The sequence below is a fragment of the Caretta caretta genome, chromosome 1 (assembly GCF_965140235.1).
Source record: "Caretta caretta isolate rCarCar2 chromosome 1, rCarCar1.hap1, whole genome shotgun sequence".
Classification (NCBI taxonomy): Eukaryota; Metazoa; Chordata; order Testudines; family Cheloniidae; genus Caretta; species Caretta caretta.
Window position 1 is genome coordinate 233,016,620 of NC_134206.1, and position 27,431 is coordinate 233,044,050.

The window sequence follows — 27,431 nt, forward strand, 5'->3', positions numbered from 1 at the left end:
AGGCTACCAATATAAGAATCAACATGAAACAATTGTGGCATTTTCTGTAATCTATAAACTTGAATGAGACCAACTCATCTGACATTGATAGCAGGACAGCAATCAAATGGTAACAAGTTTTGGTCATTATATTGACCTAGGTAGCATCTGAACTAGTAACCTAGAGGTGAACAACTTAACAGATTCTTCCATTCCCAGTCCTATGAACCGTATAGTCACACACCGTTACTTTGTTAGTATAATTAAGGTCTGTATCAATCTTTTATTGTAGTTTAGGATTTACAGGTATTCCAAGTCCTAGGGACAAATAAGAGCAGATGAAACTGATTCTTATTTTTCCATTGTTCACAGCTGTAAATAAAACACACAGGAAAGTGCTTAGCTAAAATATTCAGTTTTCTAAGAGTTGTTTTCAGGACTATTTTCCAAGGAGAATGCTTGAATTTTTTGACAGAGTTGAGGTTCAGTAATTGATATCAGTAAGTGGGAAGAATTCCTTAGAATTCTTAAAACAACGTAGACATTTATTCTTAGAGTAGTTCTTGTTTTATCTGAGGAGAAGGAGATGTTGGCAACTGAATTTTGATGTTAGTTTATTTTATGTTTTTTTTTTTTAAATTCCTGGCACTTAGAAGGGGAATGTGCGGGAAAGAACCACTATTTATGCAACAATGATTTTGATATGAATAATCGTCATAATTTTTGCCACATACCATGAGTATCTCATTTGCTATTTTACTTTTCCCTATACTGAAATCCAACCCATCCATTTTCCATTTTCTTCTGCATTTGTCACTCTATGATATATATTTTTCATCTGTTTTTATTAGCATATCCTACAACTGAGGTTGCAAAACAGCTTCAATTAAAATGCTCTTCACTCTGATATAGGGTTAATTCTCAAGATCTAGGATTAATTTGGGGGAGGTGAAAGTGGAAATTTATGCTGTTTCTTACCCACCATTATCGATCAATTAAATATTATTGTGTGGCATGTAAAGTAATATATACAGAAAATATTTATACACCATAGTAATTTTTGTACTAAATTAAAATTAATTCAAGGCAAAAGGGCACAATACCATGTATGGATTTGTAAAACAGAGCGAGTTAACACTTACAAGAAGTCATCTGAAAAAATTAAAAAGGTGAGAATGAAAGGAAAACCGCAGAAAAATTAAAAACATAATTTTGTCAAGTACACAAAAAGGTCAGTGAAGGACCTAAGAGAAAAAAATTGCTAAAATGTTCTTTTCTTGAGTTTTTTCAAAGGAGAATCTTCTAGAAACAAACCAGTCTCCTCAGAGGAAGAAGAGAGAACATATAGTGGAGGAAGTCAGGACCAGAACAAAAGAGGTGCTCAAGAGATTATCCATATATATTATGTACATCTCCTAGTAAAAGAAATGGCAAAAAGTTCAGGATACACCAGAGTAGAAAGGATTGACTGTGCTGCTTAATGCACTGAGCACACCAACAGTCCACTAATTAAAAGTGTTAACAGAACAATAGCAGGTGCAATGTGGAATCAACAGTGAAGGTTAAGAAGATTCAGCATACATTGCAAAAGGTAGACTATACAGGAAATAAGTAATCTGATAACAGAAACCTGGAAGATATGTGGGAAAGGAGATGTACAAAGGATAAAGAAAGTGGAACACAGTGTGGGCTAATGAATGGGGCACACATCTGGGAGACCTGAATTCTATTTTTGATTCTGCTACAACCTGCTGTGTGACCTGGGGCCTCTTGGTGCTACTGTAATACAAACAACAGTAATAACAACAATTGAAGATGCTCAGATATTGAGGTCAGCAGTTTGACAGAGAGAATACAATTGCAAACCTGAAAGGGATCAGATAAGCGCACAAAACCTCTTGCCCATTTATGTCTACAAGACTGAGCTGGAAATCTCTCATAGGATACCTCCCATCTGAAAATACTACAATGAATGTTGTCGTTGTGGTATTTTGAAACTTCTAGTCCCAGCCAAAAAAAAAAAAAAATCAGATGTGAAACAAAATGCCACTTGGATATTTCCGAATATAAAGGGATTTCTTTTATTTCAAGTCTACAGGTATAAAAATGGATCTCCTCCTTCTTCCTTATGCTGCTTGGTCAATCCCTAGCAGAGCGTGATGAGAATTGGAATTAGGAATTAAAAGTTCTTCACCTTTCTAGAAGATCAAGGACCACTGGAACCCTGTGGTACTACAGTCCAAGTTCTGTGGCAAGATTCCTGAGGTTGTGTCACACTGACTGACTTCACAAAACTATTTACCATAGACCCGTCTTTGAAAACCCCTGGATTAGATCATAGTTTCAAACTTCATTGCACCGGACCCCCCTTCTAATAACAAAAATTACTTCAGGACCCTAGGAGGAGGGACCAAAGCCTGAGCCCGCCCAAGTCCTACTGCTCCAGGTGGGGAGGAGAAAGCCTGAGCCCCCCCACTCTGGGCAGGGGGGCCAAAACTGAAGCTCAAGGGCTCCAGCTCCAGGCAGGGGCCTGCAACCTGAGCCCTGACACCTTCCGGCTCTGGCTATGAGTGGTGAGGTTCGGGCTTCGGCCCTGGACCCCAGCAAATCTAAGTCAGGTCTCGCGACCTCATTCAAAAGGGGTCGCAAGACTTTGGGGTCCCAACCCACAGTTTGAGAACCACTGCTCTAATCAATTTCAGAATGTACTTTTTGCTTCCTGTTTTATGCAAAGAGAGCAAGCAAATGAAAAACAGCTTGTTAAGCTTTCAGGGCTACCAAGTGCCTCAGAACATAGCACTGCAATAAGGGTGCAAATATTTACCTATTTTATAATTTGCCCCAAAGTTCTTTTTTTGGAGAAGCAAAGTACAACCAGGTTTAGCATATTCTGTCACTTACAGTCTAAAGCCAAAATGAAAGTTAATTTTGTGTAGCAAGAGTTAAACAGCTTGCTGCTATCTTATTAGTTATTGGAATGAAAGCATATGCCAGAAATAATTGTTAAAAACACAGTAATTTCCAGTCAGATTATTCTGTAAACTCTTGCTAATTCATCCTTGGTTTACCTACAGTTCTGGAGTTTGAACAATGTTTCTAGCAAAGGGTTTCACCACAAAATCAGATCGCCTCTCTCCAATTCAACAGTGAGGTGGAAGCATTGCACAACACTCAGCTGCTGTTCTTCATTAGTTTCTTTGCTCATCAGTACTTGAAACACATGGCCTGCGCAGGGTGTCCAATCCACATCACAGAAGTGATTTACTTAGTAAAGGCCTGATCTGACTCCCAGTGAAATCAATGAAAAGTCTTCCATTGACTTCAGCGGGACTTGGAATAGGCCCAAAGAAAGCAGATATGATACACACAGGGAGCAGCACTGATGAGTAAGGTGTTTTTTTAAAAAAAAGTCACTTTCTGACTGGCAAGTGCAAAGACACTCTTTTCCTGCCACGTTTCTATTTGAATGCTAATTACTCAAGGTACTAGTGTTAATAAATATTACTCGCTATAGATATTAGCATTACGTTTGTATGGCTAGCAACATTAACTAATAGCAACAACTCCTATCTAGATTGTTAACTACTTTAAAAAAAACAAAACTATTAACTCTGGCCTTTTTCCAACCTTTCGTCCCCAGGAATATGACATGTGACATGTATGTACACACTGGATAATTTATTGTTATATCCTCTGCTTAAGCCTAGAGTGATGAATAACACTGCTTCTCACTCCAAAATCTCCTTTGTGTGCTGTACGAGGGTATTAACTGGGTATGATTTGGGAATGTGAAGCTTTTCTAGAGTTTTTCCATTTTTGTTATCTGCTAGCTAAGGTAAATTGTTATCTCTAATTATTTAATGCTGCTAGCTGGTATGGTTAAATTCTCTGTACATAAGTATTAATGCTGCTGGGTAGTTATTGTAAGCCTAATTATTGTCAAGGCACTCAAAGCTTTTGTATGGGTGTTATTTTTTAATGTTCAATCTTAAATCACCACCACCATCAAAACGTCGAGAAAAATCTACTCATTATTTGGAACTAAGGATTAATACCCACCTCTTATATAGTGCTTTTCATCAGTAGATCTCAAAGAAGTTTACAAAGTATCGGTATCATTATCCACATTTTACATATGGGGAAACTGAAGTATACAAGTGTGAAGCGACTTGTTCTCGGTCACGCAGTAATCCAATGGCAGCACTGGGAATAGAACCTAAGTGTCTCAAGTCCCAATCCAGTGATCTGTCCTGTAGACCACACTACCTTCTTTTTTTGTATACACTTTTTGCACGTGGAAGTTTCCCCTGCCCCTCACCTCCCACAGCTTTAGAGAACAGCTGAATTTAATTATAAAGCCAACATTTAAAGGGCAGGGGAAGGTTTCTGGGGAGATTCTAAATCCCCTTTAAAAATAGAAGTCTGAAACACTGTTAAGTGATTTAAAAGTCTAATGACCAGAAGATATTATTCTCTAATTTCCTTTCAATTCAGTTGAAGAAATGCAGTACTTTAAACTTCCAAATGTGAAAGACAGCATTGAAACTGCCCCAGACACTTCAGAACTGGATGATCCAGAGTCATAATAGAGGCGTCTGTCAGAAACAATACATGTTAAGTATTGTTGCAATGAAAGGGCTAATAATACACAAGGTTATTTGTGGTACAACTATCAGAACAATACATTTGCCCTATAAATGAATTCAGACTACCAATTTGAACCTTGGGGCAAAGGCAAAGAAAATTCAGGCAGAAAAGAACGGTATCTATACATCTATATTCACTCAAAAGAGCAACAGGGAAATAAATATACAATTAAAATTCTGAAGCAAATGCTAAATCCTGCTATCTTAAAACACTAGAGAGAGAACTTCACTACAGCAGCCACTTAAAAGAAGGAACCACGCACTCAAGGGATAAAAGTCACATGAAAATCCTAAATCAGGAAGTCAACAAAAAAAGGCAAAGGCCAATAACATTCAGAGTTACCTGCATGGTATGGAGTTTATTTTGGTATTACACGTTCATAAAAAAAAGTATCATAAAAGTCTTGGGAACCAAAGTACCTTCTTTACTGAGTCTGTTCTCCCATCAATGCGCACACAATTCCCATTAGCACTAAGAGCAGGAGACTGGACCCTCTACAGACAAATAAGTAATGTGAATAGGTTACAACTTCAATGTTGCTGACCCCAAATGTTCAAAAATTATGAAGTGTAGTTGTAGCCACGTTGGTCCCAGGACACTTTCACCAACAGAAGTTGATCTGATAAAAGATATTAGCTCATCCACCTTGTCTCTCAAAAATTATGAGTCAGGCCCCAAAAAACATGATATTTTTAATATATTTTGGGTTCTTTCTCTTGGCCTTTTGATTTCTGAACTTTTAGGGTGAACCTGGGTCACATTTTCAAGCTTTACTGTGAAATCATGAGAGCTAGAAAGTTATTTTTAAATTAAATCAGAGATTCTCACGTAATCAGTTGATTCCAGGAATGGGGAATTTAAGTGAAACACCAAATAAAAATCACAAAACTCAAGATAAAATCTTGGTTAGCAGCACTGCAATAGACAGACAGACAAATTGATAGAGAAAATATATTTGATAAATATGTAGTTTATACAATTCAACAGAGAAAAAAAAACACACAAAGAGGAAATATATCCTCCATGCTCAAACTTAAGGACGATAAAAGAATTAGCTGTAATTATTAAGGTTTAAAAGGACTTTTTGTTTCACAAGGTCTTTGGCAGAATGTGTTGGTTTTATGAGGATTTTCATTAATATTGTTTGATTTTTAAATCCATATATGATTTTTTCAAGCATTTGGGATACTTAGCCAATAAGAGTATTATATAAATACAATTCTAGTATTAACAAAATATATGTATAATCAATCATTTCAATTATGAAAGGAGAGGGCATCCCTACATGGCCTGTTTCTCTTCTTCTTCTGTTCTCATTATAATAATGCCATGTAAAATAAAGAACAAAATTTTTACATAAATAAAATAGAGCACAATACCACCAGGAATTAGGTAAAGTCAGTATTATATCAAAAGGCATCCTTGACAAAGAGCCTCATCCTTCTTTACTGAAAAGGGATTTTGAAGATCTTAGCACTGATAAAATAGGGAATGTTTAAATGCTAGCTTCCCTCTAGGTGGTCCTCCAAAGTAGGTTCCATTTCCAGATGTAATTGCTTGTCAGCCCTAACTGGATGCCTGAACAGTCTCTGATAGTTCTGTAAAGTACTTAAACAGCTGGATGGTACAGACCATTGAAACTAAACTCTTTTTTCTCTTGCCATGGCTCTATTTCACTGCCTTCCTTTGAAGTCTATGCCACTGAGGAATCAACAACAGCTGAACAACATGTGTTATCATACAACATTGAGTGCAACGACAATACTGAACAGCAAGACATTTTGTTCAATAATCCTGGACTGTAGGAAGAATTGAGATTTCTTTTGTTGGGAATAATCCCTTTTTCTAACACAATATTAGAGTAAACAAGACAAGCTAAATTAAAAGGTGACCTGATTACAGGAATGCATTATGCATATAAAATGCATCAATCAATTTTTTCCTTAAAATTAACGGAAGTGTTTCCTACAGAAGTGAACTGCTGCTTAAATCCTCACAGGCAAATTCCAAACAAAGTCTTCACTTATTTGTGGCAACATAAAACTGAAAATTTACAATGATATGAATGAAAGCACTTCAGACTGATGGAGCTGTAATTACTGTGGGGGATTCACCGAATATTCACTTCATAGGCTGTAGATAATCCCATTTTCTTGTCCCATCTAGAGCAAATTCTGTGCTCTCAACTCAACATCTAACAACCAAGAGTATCACAGGACTATCATACAACTTGACACAGGCCTGTAGAAAGAACCATATATTCTGCCAATGCACAAAAGATTTAGGCAAACTCCTCTTAGTGTCAATTTCCTTTCACCAACTGGAAAATAGTTCTGAGTTAGTTATGGGCAAAATTTTCAGTTGTGGATACTCAATGTTAGACCTCTGGCCACTTTTATTTGGGTGCCTCAGTCTGAATACTATGGTCTAACTGTCCAGGTAGAATTTGGGGTTCTGACAGCAAGCAATTTAGTCATCCCTACAGCTAAAGTGCACTCAAGTCTAAAGGTGTTCCATCCATACAATATTGTGGCCTGATGCTACAAAAATTTCACTCCTGTAACTAGTTCTCCAAACACTACATCATCAGAATCTATATTATGACTGATCCTAAACCTTGCTGAAAAGCAAATATTTGAGATTACAGCCTGGACTCTTCAGTGCACCCTGAATGCTCAGAAACCAGAAGGCAATACAAAGAACCCCAAATGTTTGTGTGTTTTTTAAATCTCATGATTTTCAAGCCAATCTCATGATTTTTGGGACATGACTCAATTTTTAAATGCTTATGGTTCACCATGCTGTTTGTAGATATTACAAAAGCAAATAAGATCAGAAGTTGTATGCATCAGTGTTGATGGCACAGTCCAGTTCCTAGCGGACATTTCTCTACACTGCAATTTGGACTAATTGGTCTCCTTTCTGCAGTGTCTGCAAAGAAGCTAAGAAATAAGAATGGAACTATTCCTTCAGGTCAGGTTTGAGATACACAGATGCGGTATTATGAGGAAGTATATACCGATATGTCAAAGCCATGCCTGCTCTGTGAATAAAAAGAACTTCTGTCTCCAAATGTCTCAAGCCAATACTAAATTCCCATCAGCTTATGTACGGTATATTACTTTCAAAACATAAAATAAATTGTGTGCATCAGGAATTTTTCTACTTTGCAGCTTTATAAAAAACAATATAGTGCATGAACACACATGGAATATTCTAACAAATATGGTTCCTCAACTAGTATTCTAAGGCACTGTCCTTTTTAAGCAAATATACTGACACATTTACACATAGTCGCTTTCAACAAATGACCTTAGAGTAATTTACAGACATGAGTGAAAAGCTCAGCACCATCATTCTCAGGTACAGATGGGTAGACCAGATGGGTACTGTATGTAAAGCTCCCACTGCCATTCAAGGCAGAAGTAGAAACAGAATCCATGCTCTTTCAGATTACTGGGGACACCACCAATGAATGAAGTCCAATACATAGTTTTAAAAGATTCACAAGCTTGTTGCCAACAGCATTTGCTATGTTCCTGATCTGTCTTCTATGAACCCATTCAGAGTTTTTCTTTTCGTCTCCAGCATGCTCTGTACAGCCAAAGAACCATCTTTTTATTAGCTGACTAGTTTAAATAAGCAGGGTCAGCTTCAATGGGGATTGTTTTTTCTTTTGGGGGAGGGAGGAAGTGGATTTACAGGTTCTTATATAGCTGTAGAGACTGCATTATACAAATTATTTTGTTATTGAGTAGTATGTCTTTTCAGAACAACTCTGTGAATGAGACAGAATCATTTCTGTTCCCCAGGGACAGAATCATTGTGCTGTCTTTCATTGACAAGATTGTTTTTTTATGGCTTAGTAATTTTTTAAAATGTCAAGTCTTACCTATTTTGTAATAACATTTTAAAGCTAAACAAAATTTAATTGCTGAAAACATTGACCCACTCCCCTACCCCTTTACCCACAAAAAATGAGATGGGAGGCAACAGATCAATTTGTAATAGCATTTTCTGAAAATATATACAGTGGGTTAATGCAACATAACCAAGATTAAAACTGACTGGTTCAATTCTAAGTAAAGTAGTCAGCATTTTATTCATGAATTATACACATTTTTGCTAAAATAATATAATCAGACCATCAGGTTAGTGTTCTCTATGTTAGTCATATAACACAATCAACTAAAAAGATCTTTAACCAGGTATCTTCATAGAAATCAATAGATAATTGGTTTACTCTCTCTCTACAGTTCAGTGCATATTTAATTTTAACTAGAGGTGCTGCCTATGGACCGTGCAGAATACAGTAAAGCACAAGCCAGACTTCATAACCCACAGTACAGCACACTTTGTCCTGGATGTAATTACCGTCTAGTGGTTTTTGTTATTATTATGTCAAGCTTTGATATCTTTGCAAGGGTCCAAATGCAAGATGTGACAGGTGTGATTCTACAGAGCATGCCAAAATGTGTACCCTCGATCTCCTTCATATTTACAATACTGATCAAATCCAAGGGTAATACTGACCTGCAATTTAACGTGTGGCTCTGTTGATCCCCATCAAAATGACATTTAACTGAGGAGTTAGCACACAGGAATATGACAAAAAAAAATTTAAAAATGTATTCCATAACAAGAAATCACTAATAGCCACAGATCTTTACAACAATCTTCACTACTGCATAAACTAGGGACCAAAATCCATCTCCTTATCCCTTAAAGTTCCAAGCCTTGTTCTTGTACATGAGTCACTCAAGCTTTCCTCACGCTGTTCCTAAAATGTGATCCATTCCCTGCTGGCAAAACAGATTTACTTATAATCTTTCCCTCCCCCTCTACTAGCAGAGAGAGGGGGCAGGGGAGAGGAATAAGAAAGATTAACCATCAAACAAACCGTCACTGCCTGGACAGGAAAAACAAAAACAAAAAACAGTCCACGTTGCCAAAAAAACAAAACAACAACTTCCTAATTTCCATTCAAGAAAGAAAGAAAGTAAAAAGGAGCCAGAGATTCCTCTGCTCAGGAAAAGTGGTGTCTAACCTCTCGTCTCAAGGACGCAGAAAAATACCTCTTACTTTTTAATACTTGTATGCGGCTGCTATAAGAGACAGAAGATACAAGAGGGACGGGGGAGGGGACAAAACTGCAAGGAGGCAGGCAAAGGTGAAATAGGAGGGGAGAGGAAACGTACAAGGAAGGAAGAGAAACGGGAAGGAGAAAACCAGGGAGAGGGGGAAATGCAAACGGAAACAGTAAATAATAAGGGCTGAAGGTAGAACTGCAAAGAGGAGGGGAAAGTTGGGGATGGCAAGACGGAAAAAGGGAGATGAAAAATTCTGAAACATGAAAAATTGAAGAAGAGAAAAGAAAGAGGAAGAGATAGGGGGATTCGGAAAAAAAGGGAGAGCGAGAAAAACTGCCAAAGAAAAGAAGGGGAAATACGAAGGGAACTGAAAAAACGCAGAAGAGGAAGGAATGGGGGGACGGGGGGTGGATGCAACAGAAAGCGAGAGGAAGAGGAGGCAGGAAAACACAGAGAGGAAAACTGCCCAGTAAGAAGGGAGCGAGAGGGCTCCTGGCAGGGGAGGAAGAGAGCGGAGCAAAGAGAGAGCCCGAGAGCGGCTGCCGGAGCGGGGGGCTCTCCCGGAGAAAACCACTCCGAAGTTTGCACTTACAGCTCGGCCATGGCAAAGCCCCGCGGCGGCTGGCAAGTCGGCACTTTCCCCGCACCGGCTCCTCCGGACAGGCAGCAACCCCAAGTGCGGGCAGCCCGCTCCTCCGCAGCGGCCAAATAGCCCGGGAAGGGGGCGGGGGATCCCAAGCGCAGCCGGCAGGGGGCTGGAGCGGGAGAGCGCCGCTCAGGCGCTGCCGCCGGCGGGCTGCGGAGTGTGGGGCGGCTGCTGCCCCCTCCCCCTGTCCCGGCGTTGCTGGGGCCCGGGCACCCAGCTCCTCCCCTGTGTGTGTGTGTGTGAGGGCCGGGCCGGGCCGGGGGCTGCCTCCGAGCCGCTGCCTCGCACAGCGGCGCCCTGTGCTCCGCGCCCTGGCTCCTGTGGCCGCACCGAGGCGGCGGCGGCGGCGGCTCCCGGCCGGGAGCGAGAGTGTAACGGGAACTGGGGCACCAGCGCGGCATTGTGGGAGCTCTTAAAGCAGCCGCCGCCGCCGCCAAGCACAGCCCCAGCCCCAGCCCCGTCCCCCGACATCCCCGGGGGCTGCCCGCCCAGCGCCCCGCAGGGAGGGAGATGTCCCCGCACGGGGGGGAAGAGGGTTGGAAGTGCCAGACTGCAGCACACGGGCGTGTGTGTGTGTGTGTGTAGCATCCTCCCCCCTGAGAGGGTTTAAAACCTGGCCTGAAGGAGAACCCCTAAAAAGAGACTCCCCCAGAACAGGCGTGTGAAACTCAGGGATGCGCTGCCTCTGCCCTCCCAACGCTTCTGGGAGTGCGCCGTCTGCATCAGCACCAGCCGGGCGAGGAGCCGGGAGGAAGGAAGGAAGGAGGCGAGCATGCGATTTCCCATGGGCGATAACAGGTCAGGAAGAGCGGTCAACGACGCGTTGCTCAGCTGCATGCTCTTTGGTTTGTCTGTCTTAGGTTTTGTTTGTCATTCACCCTGCGCGGAAGCTATCGATTCTGACCACCCGTAAACGCTTGCGGATTTTTGGTTCCACTCATTATAGACCGTGGCCAGTTGGGACTTAATATATTCTTTCTCTAGGCGGAGTCCCGTTATACCACCACAGAGAGAGAGAGAGAGAGAGAGAGATAGGGAATGGTGAATATTTTCTCTAAAACTTTGAAACGCACTTTTTTTTTTTTTGGCAGAAATATTAAAAAAAAAAAAACGAAACGAAAATCAACATGTTTGATGGTCATTTTTGGTTTCCAAAAGCCAAAAAAGTTTTGACTTTTTTGATAGTTTCTCGTTTTTGCAAATGGGAAAAAACCTGGAAATGTTGAAAAATAAAGTAAAAATTTGTGTTCCAAAAAAACTCAAAACCAAACAAAACCAAAATAGACCATTTTTGTCCAAAAAAGTTTTTAATGACCAATTTTTTCCAGCTTTAGTGTATGTATATACATGTACATCCTTAAGACCAACTCAGCTGGGGCCTGGGGAAATTTCTAAAAAGATTTTAACTATTTGAAATTTTAAAATAGGGATATTTCATGAAGGTTCTTTTACTTTTGTTTTGTTTGAGATTCCTCCTGTTCACCTTTTAGCAATACTCCAGATTACTCCTGTAGGCTAAGAGTGTCTGGTTCTGTTCCCGTCTGCCTCTGAGGCCCCAGTCTTTCAACTGACTCCAAGCAGACAGAGTTCTGCACCTGCATAGATCCCCACTGAAGTCAGTTGCTGTAAGGAGCTTTATGGGACTATTCACATGCTTAAAACTAAGCACATGCATAAATACTTGTAAAGTCAGGGGTTTAGATTATAATCTCTTCCTCTTCCTTTTATGTCCTGTATCTCACTGAGCACATTGTGGACACTTCATAAACAACAACGATAACAACATATGGCAAAGCCATAAGCTCCTGCTGAAGCACAGATATCTTGGTATTCATGTGGTCATCACTTCTAGTCCCTAACTTTCCTCCAGTCCCTTCTCTGCTCTTAAGAGAGAGAGGGGAAGGGGCATTCATTTGACTAAAGGGCCAGATGTGGGCTGGTAAAGGTAGTGCTCTATTTGATTGGTAAAATGAACAATTTGTCATGCTTTTATGGATTTAGGGCATGATTGTCAGAAATGTTGAGCACCTGCATCTCTCATTCACTGCAGCTGGAGTTCTGAGTGCTCAGCTCTTCATAAATCAGCATGTTATAAAAGAAAGTTTCCTTCTGTTTTGAAAATGTCATTGATAGCCAGGATTATAAATTGTTGCTTTAGGGAGAGAGAGAGAGCGAGAGCAAGAACAAGCTTTGGAGAGCCCACAGAAAGCTCTACTCGTGCTTAGAGATGTGCTCATCTCTATTCCTGACAACTGTCTCAACAATTGTTGTATTTTTCAGTTGGTTCTCTACATTAATATGATTACTTCTTTTCAAGTCTTCCTAGCGTAAGTGCAATGTGCCTCAGGTGGCATATGACCAGGATTGATCACCGAATTTGGTCTGCTGGTAGGATCATTAGCTTCCCCAGCTTGGGCCAGGTACCGATTGGGAGTGTGACGTGAACACTGATCCATGCCCCTCTGTTCTAGATATGAATTTATGAATACACACATCTTGAAATGAAAATGTAGAATTGTTATATTTGCTGTTGGACTATGGTCATGTCCTTAGCTGGTGTAAATGAACATAGCTCCATAATATTGGAATCATAGTCACAGAGTTTAAGGCCACAAGGGATTACCAGATCATCTTGTCTGACCTCCTGCCTATCACGGGCCACCTACATCACCTGGCATCTGTACACTAAACTCAACAACCAAAATTATCCCATTAAGTTGTTCCTTGGCATCTTATTCAATACTTGTAAATAAATACATTTCTAGCCTTTACGGTTGTGAAGATACATTCTGGTCACATTTGGAAAGTTAACATGATACAGTGCCATCTTCTGGAGTTTGTAGTTGGGCAGCCCCAGGTCTGGTCAGTTTCACAGCTGATGTACAAAGCTGGATGGGGAGTGGTGGAACTGTGAAGAATCATGCCAGTTTCATGCTAATGCTGCTGCTGGAGAAAGTTAACATAAGCAACAAAAGTTGTTCACTGGAGAGGAGGACCCAGAAAACAGACTAATAGGTTAAATAGCAAAGACCTGTCCCCAGTGCAGTTAGGAGGCTCTGAATTTGAGGGGGGAAACAAAAAGCTCTGTCAATTAAGGGATTGTAGATCAAAATTATAACCCATCTATATGCTAATACAAAAAATAGAGCTCCTAAGTAGGTTGAGGGATGGCACCATAAAAGAAATCCCAGCATCCAGTGGCTGGAGATGAGAGAACTGGATTCTTCACCAAGAGAACCTGGACTTTCTTGGTGGAGCCCGCTCCCTGGCTTTCCTATTTACCTGTGCCTAATAGGATTAGTCCTCTGGCTAGTAAATGTCTGGTAAATTTCTCAAGCTCTGTCTAAGCAGGATTCAGTTTTGACGTTCCCTGCTGTTTTTTGTAAATATTTCTGCAAATTAAAGTTTGTTCATATGAATCGTTTACAGAAAGCAAACCCTGGCCTGTATCTGACATGCATTTCATCACAAAATGAAATTTGCTTTGGGCAGTAATTGAAAAAGTTTACAAAGATTATGCCATCCAATCAGGGAGAAGAAACAATGCTATGTGATGTAGATGACCAATCATATACTTTGCCCATAAGGAGTTGCAAATATAGACCGTCCCAACAGGATACTTGCAGGAAAAGAAATACTGGTGGCAAACAGTTTGCAATCAGTCCACAAGATGAGATTTGTTTGCACAAAGCATTTCTACAACTAAGAAAAGTGAATAAATTAATATAAGTCACATTCTGATTGCAGAAAATTCACAAACAGGAAAAAAAGCTTAAAATTTGCCAAATAAATTGTTTGTTGCAAGTTAGTTGGCCAGCTATTCTTATAAAGATTGCAAAAAGTACAGCATTCAGAATACCACTCCTCCCTTCCTTCCTAAAACATGCAAGCAGAACAGGAGTTGAAATACTGGCTGGCTGAAGATACAAGACTATTTCTCAGAATGCAGGGTTCACAGGAATTTATATATGAAAAGGAAAGAAGTTTTGGGAAACCAATTGTTGTTAGCTGAAGAAAATCCTTGTTTAAAAATTTTATTACTTACTAAAAACAGTCACATGATGAGTCATTACATTTCTATTGTTTACCACTTCAAAAGGTCAACAGAACTGGAGCCTGAAACATTTTAAACAATTAGATTTCATATCCAAAACTAGTTTTCTGTCTTCTTTCTCAAAGTTAAATCATACCCTTCTTGGACTTATAATTCCACGTCTTTTGGTAGAAGTTTACTTAAAAAAAACCCTGTTACATTTAAGTAACTCATGGCCATACTAGAGAGATTTCAAAATATTTTTGATATATTCAGGATATCAAATGTTATATATTCAGTATACAATGTTCACCAATATTGACTTTTGTTTCATCTGCTTGTTTTAGGAGGCTTGTTTGCTAGTAGAAAGACAATGTAACTGTTTTGACTATATTCTCACTCTTCCCCCACATCCCTCCCCCAATTTAATTGTAAAGGGGAGGAAAGTAGCACAAATTCCTGCTAAATCAAGGTGGTATGCACGGAATTTTCAGAATCACGTGTGCATGGCCTGATAAGCCAATATGTCCAATAGAGGCATCTAACATATTTTTCAGCAATTATTTTTCAGAGTAAAAAGGGAAATCTTTTGGAAGATGTGGTGATGGGAAGAGGAAAAAATGAAACCTTCTTATTGGCATTGAGTAACCATCTGTGATTTGATATGCTTAGTTCCTGAACTGGAGGTGACAAGAACAGCTGGGAAAGAAAAGAGGAAAATTGGGTTTAAGACAGACTGTCAAGAATAGGGCTAAGAAATATGTAAAAATATCCACCAACATTCTGTGGCATAACAAGCAATGAAGTTATTTTTTCAGCTAAAGTGGCAAAGGACAAGGGATCTACTTTGCTGGAAACATAGTGGCTCAGTACATTACATGCAATTCAGATTAATCTGTTGAATTTGGCTTCAATCCATCTTCCCTCTGTATTTTTGGATTGGAAAAATGCAGACACTGATTCAGCAAAGCACTTACATACACGTGCTTCTTTTAAGCATGTACTTACGTCTGATTTAAGTCAATGGAACAGAAGAACATGCATAAAAGCTAATCACATGCTTAAGTGCTTTGCTGAATCATGGTCATACTTACTTCAAGATATTTACTGGAGGAAAAATGGTTTACTCAGGTCTTTTTATTGGATGGTAAAGGGAGAGTGATTGCTAAAAAACAGTTTCTTGCTAATATCTAAGAACAAAAGGTGAGTTTCTTTGAGGAAAGCCAGGGAACATTTAGCTCTTTCAAATGAATTAATGGGTATGTATATTCAATGAAAAGAAAAGGAAAATCAGAGACACTAAATATATCCATATGAGCAAATTAAGAACAACTACAACTTAAAAACTGACAAAAATATATAGCTTAATCAAATTACACCCTTGATAAGATATGGACAATTTTTGTTAGGATAAGTAAATTACAAAATAAGAAAAAATAGTACAGACAATGTATGCTTGTTTATGAGACTACGTATTGTGGTATAAGTCTCCCAATCCTGCAGACAGTTAAGCATATGTATATGCAATGGGACTTGAAGTTAGCAGTTAACAGGACTTTCATATGCGTAAAGTTACGCACATAGAATCATAGAAATGTAGGACTGGAAGGGAGCTTGATAGGTCATCTAATCCAGTCCCCTGCACTGAGACAGGACTAAGTATTATGTAGACCATCTCTGACAGGTGTTTGTCTAACCTGTTCTTAAAAAACCTTCAGTGACAGAGATTCCACAGCCTCCCTTGGTAATTTATTCCAATACTTAACTACATTAACAGTTAGGAGGTTTTTCCTGATGTCTAACCTAAATCTCCCTTGCTGCAATTTAAGCCCATTTCTTCTTTCCTGTCCTCAGTGGATCTGGAGAACAATTTATCACACTCCTCATCAGTAAAAGTACCTTCTACATACTTGAAGACTATTACCATGTCCCCCCCACCCCAAGACTTCTCTTCTCCAGACTAAATTAACCCAGTTTTTCCAGTCTTTCCTCATAGGTTATATTTTCTAGACCTTTAATCATTTTTGTTGCTCTCCTCTGGACTTTCTCCAATTTGTTCACATCTTTCCCAAAGTGTGGTAATCAGGACTGGACACAGTACTCCAATTGAGGCCTTATCAATTCTGAGTGAAGTCAAATAATTACTTCTCATTTCTTGCTTACAACACTCCTGCTAATACATCCCAGAATGATGATAGCTTTTTTTGTAACAGTATTACATTGTTGACTCATATTTACTTTGTGAGCCACTATATCCCCCAGATCGTTTTCTGCAGTACTCCTTTCTAGGCAGTCATTTCCCATTTTGTATGTGTGCAATTGATTATTCCTTCCGAAGTGTAATACTTTGCATTTGTCCTTATTGAATTTCATCCTTTTTATTTCAGACCATTTCTCCAGTTTGTCAAGACCATATTGAATTCTAACCCTGTCCTCCAAAGCGCTTGTAACCCCACCCAGCTTGGTATCATCCACAAACTTTATAAGTGTACCCTTTCTGACATTATTCAAGTCATTTATGAAGATATTGAATAGAATCAGACCCAGGACAGATCCCTGTGGGACCCCAATTGAAATGTCCTTCCAGTTTGCCTGTGAACCATACTCTCAGAGTATGATTCTCCAACTGGTTGTGCACTCACCTTATAGTAAGTTCATCTAGGCTATATTTCCCTAGTTTTCTTATCATGAGGTAAGTGAGACAATATCAAAAGCCTTACTAGAGTCAAGATATATGACATCTACTGCTTCCCCCCCATCCACAGGCTTGTTACCCTGTCAAAGAAGGATATTAGGTTGGTTTGACATGATTTGTTCTTAACAAATCCATGTTGATTGTTACTTATCACCTTATTGTCTTCTAGGTGCTCACAAATTGATTTTTTGATTATTTGCTCTATCGTCTTTCAGGGTGTTGAAGGTAAACTGACTGGTTTGTAATTCCCTGGGTTGTCCTTATTCCTCTTTTAATAGATAAGTACTATATTTGCCCTTTTTCAGTCGTCTGGAATCTCTCCCGAACTACACATGAGTTCTCAAAGTTAATTTCTCAGAGATGTCTTCTGCCAGTTCCCTAAGTTTTCTAGGATGTATTGCATCTGGCCCTGCAGTCTTGGAGCTTGTCTTCACTATTGGGGAGATTGACTATTGCAGCAGGTGTCAATTTGGCGCAGCGGTCACCGATCAGTTGAGTGCGATCGACTGGTCAATGCTGGAGACTGTCCCAGTGGATCGCGATCTCCGGCGGGGTAGCGGGGCTGCCACTAAGGCAGGCTCCCTGCCTGCCCCGGCCCCACGCCACTCCTGGAAGTGGCCAGCATGCCCTCACAGCCCCAGGGGATGGGGGGCAGGGGTCTCCACGTGCTGCTCCTGCCTGCAAGCACCACCTGTGCAGCTCCCCTTGGCCAGAAATGGGGAACTGTGGCCAAGGGGAGCTGCAGGGGTTGTGCCTGCACAGAGGGGCAGCGCGCAGAGCCACATGGTCCCCTGCAGAGGCCGCAGGGGTGTGTTGGCCCTTTCTGGGAGCAGTGTGGGGCTGGGACTGCCCAAGGTAAGTGCCACCCCCTTCAATGGGCAGGTTCTGAATGGCTCTGCAGCATTCAGACCAGGAGTAGCATGAGTACAGCAGGCCCAGCTCTGCTGGACCAGCATTTCTCTTCCACCACCCAACCTGCAGCCTCCTGGAGCCGGCCCCCCATACCCTTTCCTGCACCCTGTACCCCATCTCGGAGCCAGCACCCCATACCCTCTCCTGTAGCCTGTTCCCCCTGCACCAGCCCTGGCCCCCCTCCCAGAGCCAGCACCTCACACCCCCTCCTGCATTTCAACACCCTGCCCCATCCTGGAGCCCCCTCCCTGCCTCCAAACTCCCTCCCAGAGCCCGCATCCCCACCTGCACCCCAACCCCTTGCCCCAGCCTGGTGAAAGTGAGTGAGGGTGTGGGAGAGCAAGTGACTGGGGTGTGGGGGGAATGGAGTGAACAGGGTGGGGCTCCGTGAAAGGGGCGGGGCCTCAGGGAAGGGGCAGGGTAGATCCTGGGTTGTCCTTAAATTCAAAATGTGATCTTGGGCATAAAAAGGTTGGAGACCACTGATTTAGTGGGTCTAGTGAAGACCTGCTAAATCAACGGCAGAGTGCTCTCCAGTCGACCCTGGTATTCCAGCTGTCCGATAAAAGTAAGGTAAGTTGTCCGGAGAGTGTCTGCCATCAATGAAGAGTGGTGAAAACACTGCGGTAGGTCGATGAAGCCTACGTTGACTCCAGCTACCTTATTCACGTTGCTGGAGTAGCGTAACAAAGATGTCTAACTTGTCAAAGTTGTTTTTAACTTGTTCTTTTTACTAGTTTAGCCTCAGATCTTACCCCATTTACACTGATGTTCATTATGTTAGTCGTCCGATCACTGCTAACCTTTTTGGTGAAAACTGAAATGAAAAAGTTATTTTAAACTTTGGCCGTTGCTGCATTTTCTGCTATCATCTTTCTCTGCTCATTGAGTAATGGCCTACCAGGTCCTTGGTCTTCCTCTTGCTTCTAATGTATTTGTAAAATATTTTGTTTCCCTTTATGTCCCTAGGTAATTTAATCTCATTTTTGTTCCTTTCTAATTTTGTTCCTACATGCTTGTGTTGTTTTTTAAAAATCATCCCCTGTAGTTTGACCTAGTTTCCACTTTTTGTGCGACTCTTTTTTGAGTTTCAGGTCACTGAAGATCTCCTGGTTAAGTCCAGGTGGTCTTTTACTATACTTCCAATCTTTCCTATGAATTGGGATGATTAAATGTTTGCAGGAGTGGGGCCCACATTAGCTGTTAACATTTATGTGAAACAGAGTGGAAAAAATGGCTGCAATTATCTGACAAAAATTATCACAAAATGTGAACTAGCAGGGACATATTTATAAAAGAAAAAAAAGTTCAAGTAAGACTCCTTCATTTTCGTGAACTGAATCTATGAAATCTGCAAAAGACATTTTCACAGCATTATACTCTCTATAATTCCATGAACTGCTGTTTATTATTCAGTAAAATCACATTATTTGAAAAATGTTAAGGGGTCATCATTAATTAACTCAAATTATCTCCCCTTCACTTTCCCTAGAAAAAGGATTGGAAGAAGTTTCTATTCTGACTATTTAGAATTTATCTGCATTTATATATTGCATTCCAGGGTCTATAGTTCTTTCATCCCAGTAAATAATACTTCTGATGAGTGGCAACAGTATCATGGATTATGTGTAAGAAAACTCCTAGAATCGCTCTCTGTGGATGTAGAACATATAAGAAAGGGCACTTCTTTCAAATACTATTGAAATTAGCACTAGTTGAATACCACCAAAAACAAAGCATGAAGCTTTTTCTTCTAATTTGAATAACATTTATTTAAATTGAAATACTCTTGTGTGAATTTGCTTCGCCCATGTTTATGCCCCTTTTGGATCACTTTCCATGAAAAGTTCAGAGGCTGTATTTTAACAGCATGAATGCCAGGGGAAGTGAACTTAAACTTGTATGCTGATGTATTCATGCTGGAATTGGTGCTCCATATCCTCAACCCCAGCTCCATCCCCTTTGGCCATGCTGGCAGCACAACAAGGACAGAGAGAGTTGCCCTAATATGTATGGCAGCTGGGGATTTCATTGTATTATTAGATGGCATAATGCTGGTATAGCTGGTTGTACACCACAAGTCCTGGTCCCACTAGTGTAAGAGACATGGCAAGGACATTCCAGAGATGGGAGGGGATAGAAGGAGATGAGGCAGAGTGTGCTGCTCTCCTGAAACCTTGACCTGTCAGTCCTGGGGCTTCTCTAACTTGTGCCAGGGACCAAACTTTTCTCCTGCTATCCTCAATCACCTATGCCTCTCCTTACTCAGATGCATTAAGGGGAGCTTTGGCATACCTGAAGATTTAGGTAAGTATATTTTTTATGGAATGGGACACAGCTTGACACAGTAGGGCAGCAGGGTTCCTAAAACTCCTTGGCAGAGTTTTGGCAAAGAGGCAATTAAAGTATCCAGAAAATATCCAGGAATGTACCTTTGAAATTAGGCCCATGTACATTATACCCAGACACACACATGGTACAAATGTGAGGAGGAGGAAATTTAATGGAAACTCTTCACCCAGCCAATTTATTTTATATTATCCTACTTTTTCTAATAATGGCAGTGTGGGCCAGAAATGAAGGGTATACAATTCTCTAAAATTTCCTAATCTCCTGCTCTCCTTGAGCTAATCTTTGACTCTCCTGCTACTTCTGCCCTTCACAATATCTCTTGCTGAGAAGTTCAAAGCCCCAGCGGCTTCTTCAAACTCTTGTCCTGATTATAAGTTAGCTTCAGTCAATCACAGAACCGAAACATTATGTGACCGATTACAAGTAATCAACACAGATTGTGAGTATCAAATAAATTACTACTAAACTGTTCATGATCAATCCACAGAGCAAAAATACTAGCAAAAAAGGTCTTGAGTACATTCAAATAGGCCCTGATTCAACAAGTTAAATTTAACCATGTGCATATTTGTAAGCACATTGGCCTAGGTCCTCAGAGGTATTTAGGCTCCTAATTTATATTGAAATCAATGGAAGTTAGGAGCCTAAATACTTCTGTGGATTGAGGCCATAGGCACTACTTATGTGATCAAAGTTATGCATGGTCCTAAGTACCTTGGTGAACTGGGGCTGTAGTGAATAAATCTGAGCAAGTCCTACCTGCTTGCAGATATCCAACAAGTATTAAAACAGGCTAATTGTTTTGAGTAGTTTATTTGCTGCAGATTTGCTCAGTTTTAACAGGAACATTTTGAGGGTTATTTTAAATTGTAGATGCTGTCTAAAACACTAGGGACATATGCTAGCATTAAATTACAATTCTTAAGTGCATTCTTCAAGCTCTTTCTTCTTAGTTTTATTATTCTCTAATTAGTATTTAGTTTGGAGCCTGGAGAGCAATAATTCTTTATTGTTGCTCCTCCACATTTTCCAACTCTAGCTTTGTTGTTTACTATTGATCATTAGCCACGTGTTGCAGCAAATGAAGAGGAAAATACAGTCCCTTCCCCAAGGAACTTCTAGTCTAAAAGATTGGCACTGCAAATTGCTAAATGCCCTCAACTGCCATTGGCTTTAGGAGGTATCAAATGCATTCAGAGACTTTGCGGTATTTAAGTCTGGGCCCAGAGCAAAAACAGAGCAGACACAAAATGGTCTGAACCAAATATTTAGCTGGTGTCAATCGATTTACACCACCTGATGATCTGGCCCTAGGTGATTAAGAGAGAGAACCATCCCATATTATTATTGTTAATGATTTGTATTAACTGTAGCACCAAAGAGTCCCAGTCAAGGATCAGGGCCCCGTTGTGGTAGGTGCTATACAAACACATAAAGACACAGTTCCTGCCCCAAAGAGCTAGTAGTATGTGCTACAGAAGTGGTTTTTTTTAAGTAGGGGAATAATAGCTTTTCCACAGGTGGTGAAAAAGCACTGATAGGCCTTATGCAAGTGAGTGTTAAGTTGGGATTTGAAGGAGGAGAAGTCAAGTGAAAGAAGGATTGAAAGGGAGTGGGAAGGAAGTGAGAAGCACATATTATTCTAGGAGTGTAAATAACATCTACGTTTCTCTAGTTACTATTAAAAGACAAAAAGAAAAGGAGTACTTGTGGTACCTCTAAGGTGCCACAAGTACTCCTTTTCTTTTTGCGAATACAGACTAACACAGCTGCTACTCTGAAACCTATTAAAAAACAAATAGAGAAGGCTAAATTAAGTCTTTATGCAACTCCCTTGGGCTTCCCTGGAACAACACTGGGGTTAAATTTTGCCCAGAGACTCTAAAGAAGTGTTCAAAAATAAATTTGTCAAAAAGAGTATCCTCTTTATCTTAGTGACTTCCAGTTCTGTCAAGCAAGACATTCATGAACCCAACACATAGTCTTCTGGATAAATCACAGGAAAGGGAGTCAGGAGATCTTGGTTCTATCCCTGTGTGACCTTGGACAAGTCATATCATGGTTCTGTGCCTCAGTTTACCCACCTGTGGAATGGAGATAAAGATATCTCAGAAAGCTGTTCTGAAGTTAAATACAATTATATCTGAAAAGCACTTTGAGATTTGTGGATGGAAGGTTCTACAGAAGTGTGGAGTATTTCTAGTAAAGGTTTTATTTCCTATTCCCTAGCCATCAAGTAATTAGAACTGAGGAAATACCTACTGATAACCTTTTAAAGTTTTCATAGGCCTGCTTAAAAGGCAACATCAACAACAGTAAGGTACCCAATATTGGCAACTCCTAATTTTTTTAAAATTTTGCAATATTTGGCATTTTTCTGGAAGCCCCAGCTCCTGTAATCAGATGACTACATGAGAATCTCAGATTTAATTAAAAAAGCAAGTTTTTAGCCCTCATGGTTGCAGAGCAAAGTGGGACAATGCTAACCATAGAGGTTCAAAAACCAGAAGGCAAATAAAAGGAGCCCCCAGAATCTCATAATTTGGGGGGAGGGCCTCACAATCCTGGGCATGCTTTGGAAATCTAACTGTAGTTTGTTTAATAAGGGAATAATCTGCCTGTAGATTTTATGTATTCTGCATTACCTTTTTTGCTGAACCCTGTGTCAGTATAATTTTAAAGCAATTTAAAGGCAAGAAAGTGACATTGTAGCTGTGATAAAGTATGTACGGTTGTCAAGTAAGAGCAATCAGCATCCCTGCATTAACTCCACAATCAATTTGCTCTGGAGGAGTCAGACAGGTTAAAGAATGACAATACTCTAAAGGTACTTTAGGACTCAGAAATCATTTTAAGATGGAGCTACATGAAATCAGTCTTTTCTTTCAGATCAAGATGAGAGGCAGGTGGGAGAGGATTCCAAGAATTAGAAGCAGCCAAATAGCTGGCACAGAAATAGCTGAATTGAACTGGCACTGAAAGACAAGTAATAACTTTGCAACTTGGCATATTAGAAACTTTCACTTGAAATAAACAAGAGCTTTAGTGTAGCAGTGTGGTAGCTTGATGCTGGGCAATTAGTGCCCTTATCTGTCCAGGCCATCAAGACAAAAAGTTCCTGCATATTCTATGAAGAGGCTTCAGAGACTATTTGGTCTGCTAGACCAATGGTTCTCAGTCTTTTCCATAGTGAGACCCCTTTTTCCATAAGAGAATCCCCCTCTCATCTAGCTGGATCCTGAGGACCCACTCCTTCTATTTAATGATAGGAGGAGAAAAGGCTGGACATGACACCCAGATAGAGTATCCCATCTCTCTTTGGGCACTTACCTTTCGTTTAAGTGCCAACAGACTTTAAAAAGACAAGAATGCGCCCCTTACTAAGCTCACTAACCACCACCATTTAGCATACATCTCATTATTCTAGCTGTGGTTTTGATTTGTTCACAAAGAAATGTAGGTGTGGGGGACACTAAGCATCATGGCTAACTGCTAGGCGCCTTGAAAATCACTGGGATTCACAAAGCCCGAGTTAGGTGCCTCAGCTCCCTATACAATGAATGGGGAGAGAGAGGTGTCCTCAGAATGGGATTCACAAAAAACCAGTGGGCTAGGTAGCTGCCTAAACTAGCTAGTGGGAAATGCCAGGGTGAGGGGTGTGTCTCAAGCTCCAGCACTCTTAGGGAGTTCAGAGCTTAAGTCCAGGCTGGAAAGAGGCACTTCGCTCTGCTTGGGAGTCCCAGTTGCAAACCCTCTCTTGGCTTTAGGAGCTTATGCTGTTTTTCCCCATAGTGTTTCCCACAGTGGCTAAGGTACTCACCTGGGATGTGGGAGACAGCTGCTTCAAATCTTCCCTGCACCTGAGAGGAAGAAGGGATTTGAACAGGGATCTGCCACCTTTCCGGTGAGTGCCTGAACCACTGGGCCATGAGATATTCTGATGTGAGTATCTCCTGTTGAAGCTGATGTCTAAATACCCCAGTCAGTTTTGACTAAGGGACCTTAGGCTCCTAAATCAAGTAGGTGTTTTCTGAAAATTTTTACCCTCAGTCACCAAGGGCTTGCCCCCACATTCATCGGAGTTATAAGACCCCGTTCTGTTCTCCATTTCACAGGTATAAATCCAAAAAAACCCTCACCGTTGACTTCCCCAGGAATAACTCTGAACAGAGTAGTCTTCATGGTGCAACTGAGAGCAGAATAGCTTATGGTCTTCATTTAGGAGCAGGACCAGGTCCTAAGCCAAACCTCTAATCAAAGAAAGCAACATGTAAATAACACTGAAAAACTCAGGTGCACAGGATAAAATTCTCCTTTTTTGGAAACTGAGAACAAGTGAGTCAAACAAAGATAGCAAATGGTGTAAAACAATGGAGTTTAAAGTGTCCTATTTGATCCAATAAAGTCTTGTGACCTTGTTAAGGAACCATATTAAAACTTGGTTTAAACATGGTTTCTGATCAAACTGTTTCTAATGCAACCTGTGTAGGGATGATTTCCTGAATCAGGACCATAGGGCACAAGATAGGCCCTCTTTCATTTTGTGTATTTTAAAAAAATCATATGATGCAAAATAAAATAATAAAGATTGGAACAAGGTGTTACTGCTAATATTTCAAAATTAAGAATTTTGCATGGGAAAAGTAATCATGAATTTTCATGGATTTCATGAAAAGTTTAGGAATGAATATAAAACTTCACCAGACCCACATATTCAAGAATATTTTGCAGATATGTTAGTTCTTGCTGAGCAAATCTGCCAAAAACATAAATTGGTGGCTTTGCAAAGAACTGCATTTAACATGGATTCAGCAGGTTAATTCCTCTTTTGAAAACAGTTTCCCTGTTGTTTTTAAAATGTCCCTTTCTCAGGTTTGTTCCTCGCTTTTGCGCTCTGTCAGTTGGGAAATATGAGAGGACATTCAACAAAGAGCTAATTTCTTGGTCCTTATGACCTAAGCATGCCAAGCTTTCCCACAGAGAAACAAATTGGATGACTATTTTAGGATAATTGGGTTACTCAATGCCTTTTAAGTTACTGGAAATCAGAGCTGTGAAAAGCTCTTTTTCCCCCCACTGCCTATCCCAGAAAATGTGTTTTGAGGGGCTTTTTGTTGTTGTTCATTTCAAGCAGATAAGAACAAGATGACCAAAGAAACAAAGCGGGTTTATGAGCAGGTTAACCTTTGTACATTTTAAACTGGATGTGTCCAATTAAAAGTGTCAGTCATACTGCTTTTCTCAATCCCAGCCCTTCGTTTACGTAGTGTCTCTTTAAGCCCCAATCCTGCTAAGAGAGATGTACAAGCAACACCCTACACTTGTTCACATATATACTAGGGCTGTCAAGCAATTAAAATAAAAATCACAATCGCACTATTAAACAATAATAGAATACCATTTATTTAAATATTTTGGGGTGATTTCTACATTTTCAAATATATTGATTTCAGTTACAACACAGAACACAAAGTATACAGTGCTCACTTTATATTTATTTTTGATTACAAGTATTTGCTCTGTAAAAATACAAAAGAAATAGTATTTTTCAATTCACCAAATACAAGTACTGTAGTGAAATCTCTATCATGAAAGTTGAATTTACAAATGTCGAATTATGTACACAAAAACTGCTTTTAAAAATAAAACAGTGTAAAACTTTAGAGCCTACAAGTCCACTCAGTCTTATTTCTTGTTCAGCCAATCACTCAGACAAACAAATTTGTTTACATTTACAGGAGATAATGCTACCCCTTCTTGTTTACAATGTCATCTGAAAGTGAGAGCAAGCATTCACATGACACTGTTGTAGCTGGCATTGTAAGATATTTACGTACCAGATGTGCTAAAGGTTCATATCTCCCTTCATACTTCAACCACCATTCCAGGGCAGGGGACATGCATCCATTTCGATGATGGGTTCCGCTCGATAACAGCCAAAGCAGTGTGAACCAACGCATGTTCATTTTCATTATCTGAGTCAGATGCCACCAGCAGAAGGTTGATTTTTCTTTTTTGGTGGTTTGGGTTCTGTAATTTCCGCATCAGAATGTTGCTCTTTTAAGACTTCTGAAAGCATGCTCCATACCTTGTCCCTCTCAGGTTTTGGAAGGCACTTCAAATTCTTAAACCTTGGGTCGAGTGTTGTAGCTATCTTTAGAAATCTCACGCTGATACCTTCTTTGCGTTTTATGAAATCTGCAGTGAAAATGTTCTTAAAATGAACAACATGTGCTGGGTCACCATCTGAAACTGCTATAACATGAAATATATGGCAGAATTCAGGTATAACAGAGCAGGGGACATACAATTCTCCCCCCCAACAAATTCAGTCACAAATTTAATTAACACATTTTTTTAACAAGTGTCATCAGCAAGGAAGCATGTCCTTTGGAATGGTGGCTGAAGCATGAAGGGGCATATGAATGTTTAGCATATCCGGCACGTAAATACCTTGCAATGCTGGCTACAAAAGTGCCATGCAAATGCCGGCTTATTTACAATGTCACCAGAAAGTGAGAAGAGGGCAGCATTATCTCCTGTAAATGTAAACAAAACTTGTTTGTCTTAACGATTGACTGAACAACAAGTAGGACTGAATGAAATTGTAGGCGCTTAAGTTTTACATTATTTTGTTTTTGAGTGCAATTATCTAACAAAAAAATCTACATTTGTAAATTGCACTTTCACAACAAAGATTGCACTACAGTACTTGTATGAGGTGAATTGAAAAATACTATTTCTTTTGTTGATCATTTTTACAGTGCAAATATTTGTAATAAAAAATATACACTTTGATTTCAAGTACAACACAGAATAAAATATATATGAAAATGTAGAAAAACATCCACAATATTTAATAAATTTCAATTGGTATTCTATTGTTTAACAGTGTGATTAAAACCAATTCATCTTTTTAATTGATTAATTTTTTTGAGTTAATCTCATGAATTAACTGTGATTAATCGACAGCCCTAATATATACTTCTCATCACAAGACCAAGGCTTTAGATGTTAAGCTCTTTGGGGCATGTAGCTTGTCTCCATACATTTCTATAAAACACCTGGGCCCAGATC

General features: G+C 40.0%; 2 protein-coding genes across 10 annotated transcripts in view; one reads left to right on the forward strand and one right to left on the reverse strand.

The window, feature by feature from the left end:
• Positions 1–10,435, reverse strand: part of RASSF8 (Ras association domain family member 8) — a 122,379-nt gene extending 111,944 nt beyond the window's left edge. For 2 of the 5 annotated variants that reach the window (XM_048826256.2, XM_048826267.2), the window contains exon 1: positions 10,309–10,435. The gene's annotated coding sequence lies outside the window, so the exon portion shown is untranslated. Of the gene's footprint in view, positions 1–9,159; positions 9,723–10,308 lie in introns of those variants that run through there. The other 3 variants (XM_048826294.2, XM_048826277.2, XM_048826285.2) reach the window with 2 other exon arrangements.
• A 260-nt stretch (positions 10,436–10,695) lies between these two features.
• Positions 10,696–27,431, forward strand: part of LMNTD1 (lamin tail domain containing 1) — a 307,951-nt gene continuing 291,215 nt past the window's right edge. For all 5 annotated transcript variants that reach the window (XM_048826052.2, XM_075121606.1, XM_048826037.2 and 2 more), the window contains exon 1: positions 10,696–11,160. The gene's annotated coding sequence lies outside the window, so the exon portion shown is untranslated. The remainder of the gene's footprint in view (positions 11,161–27,431) is intronic.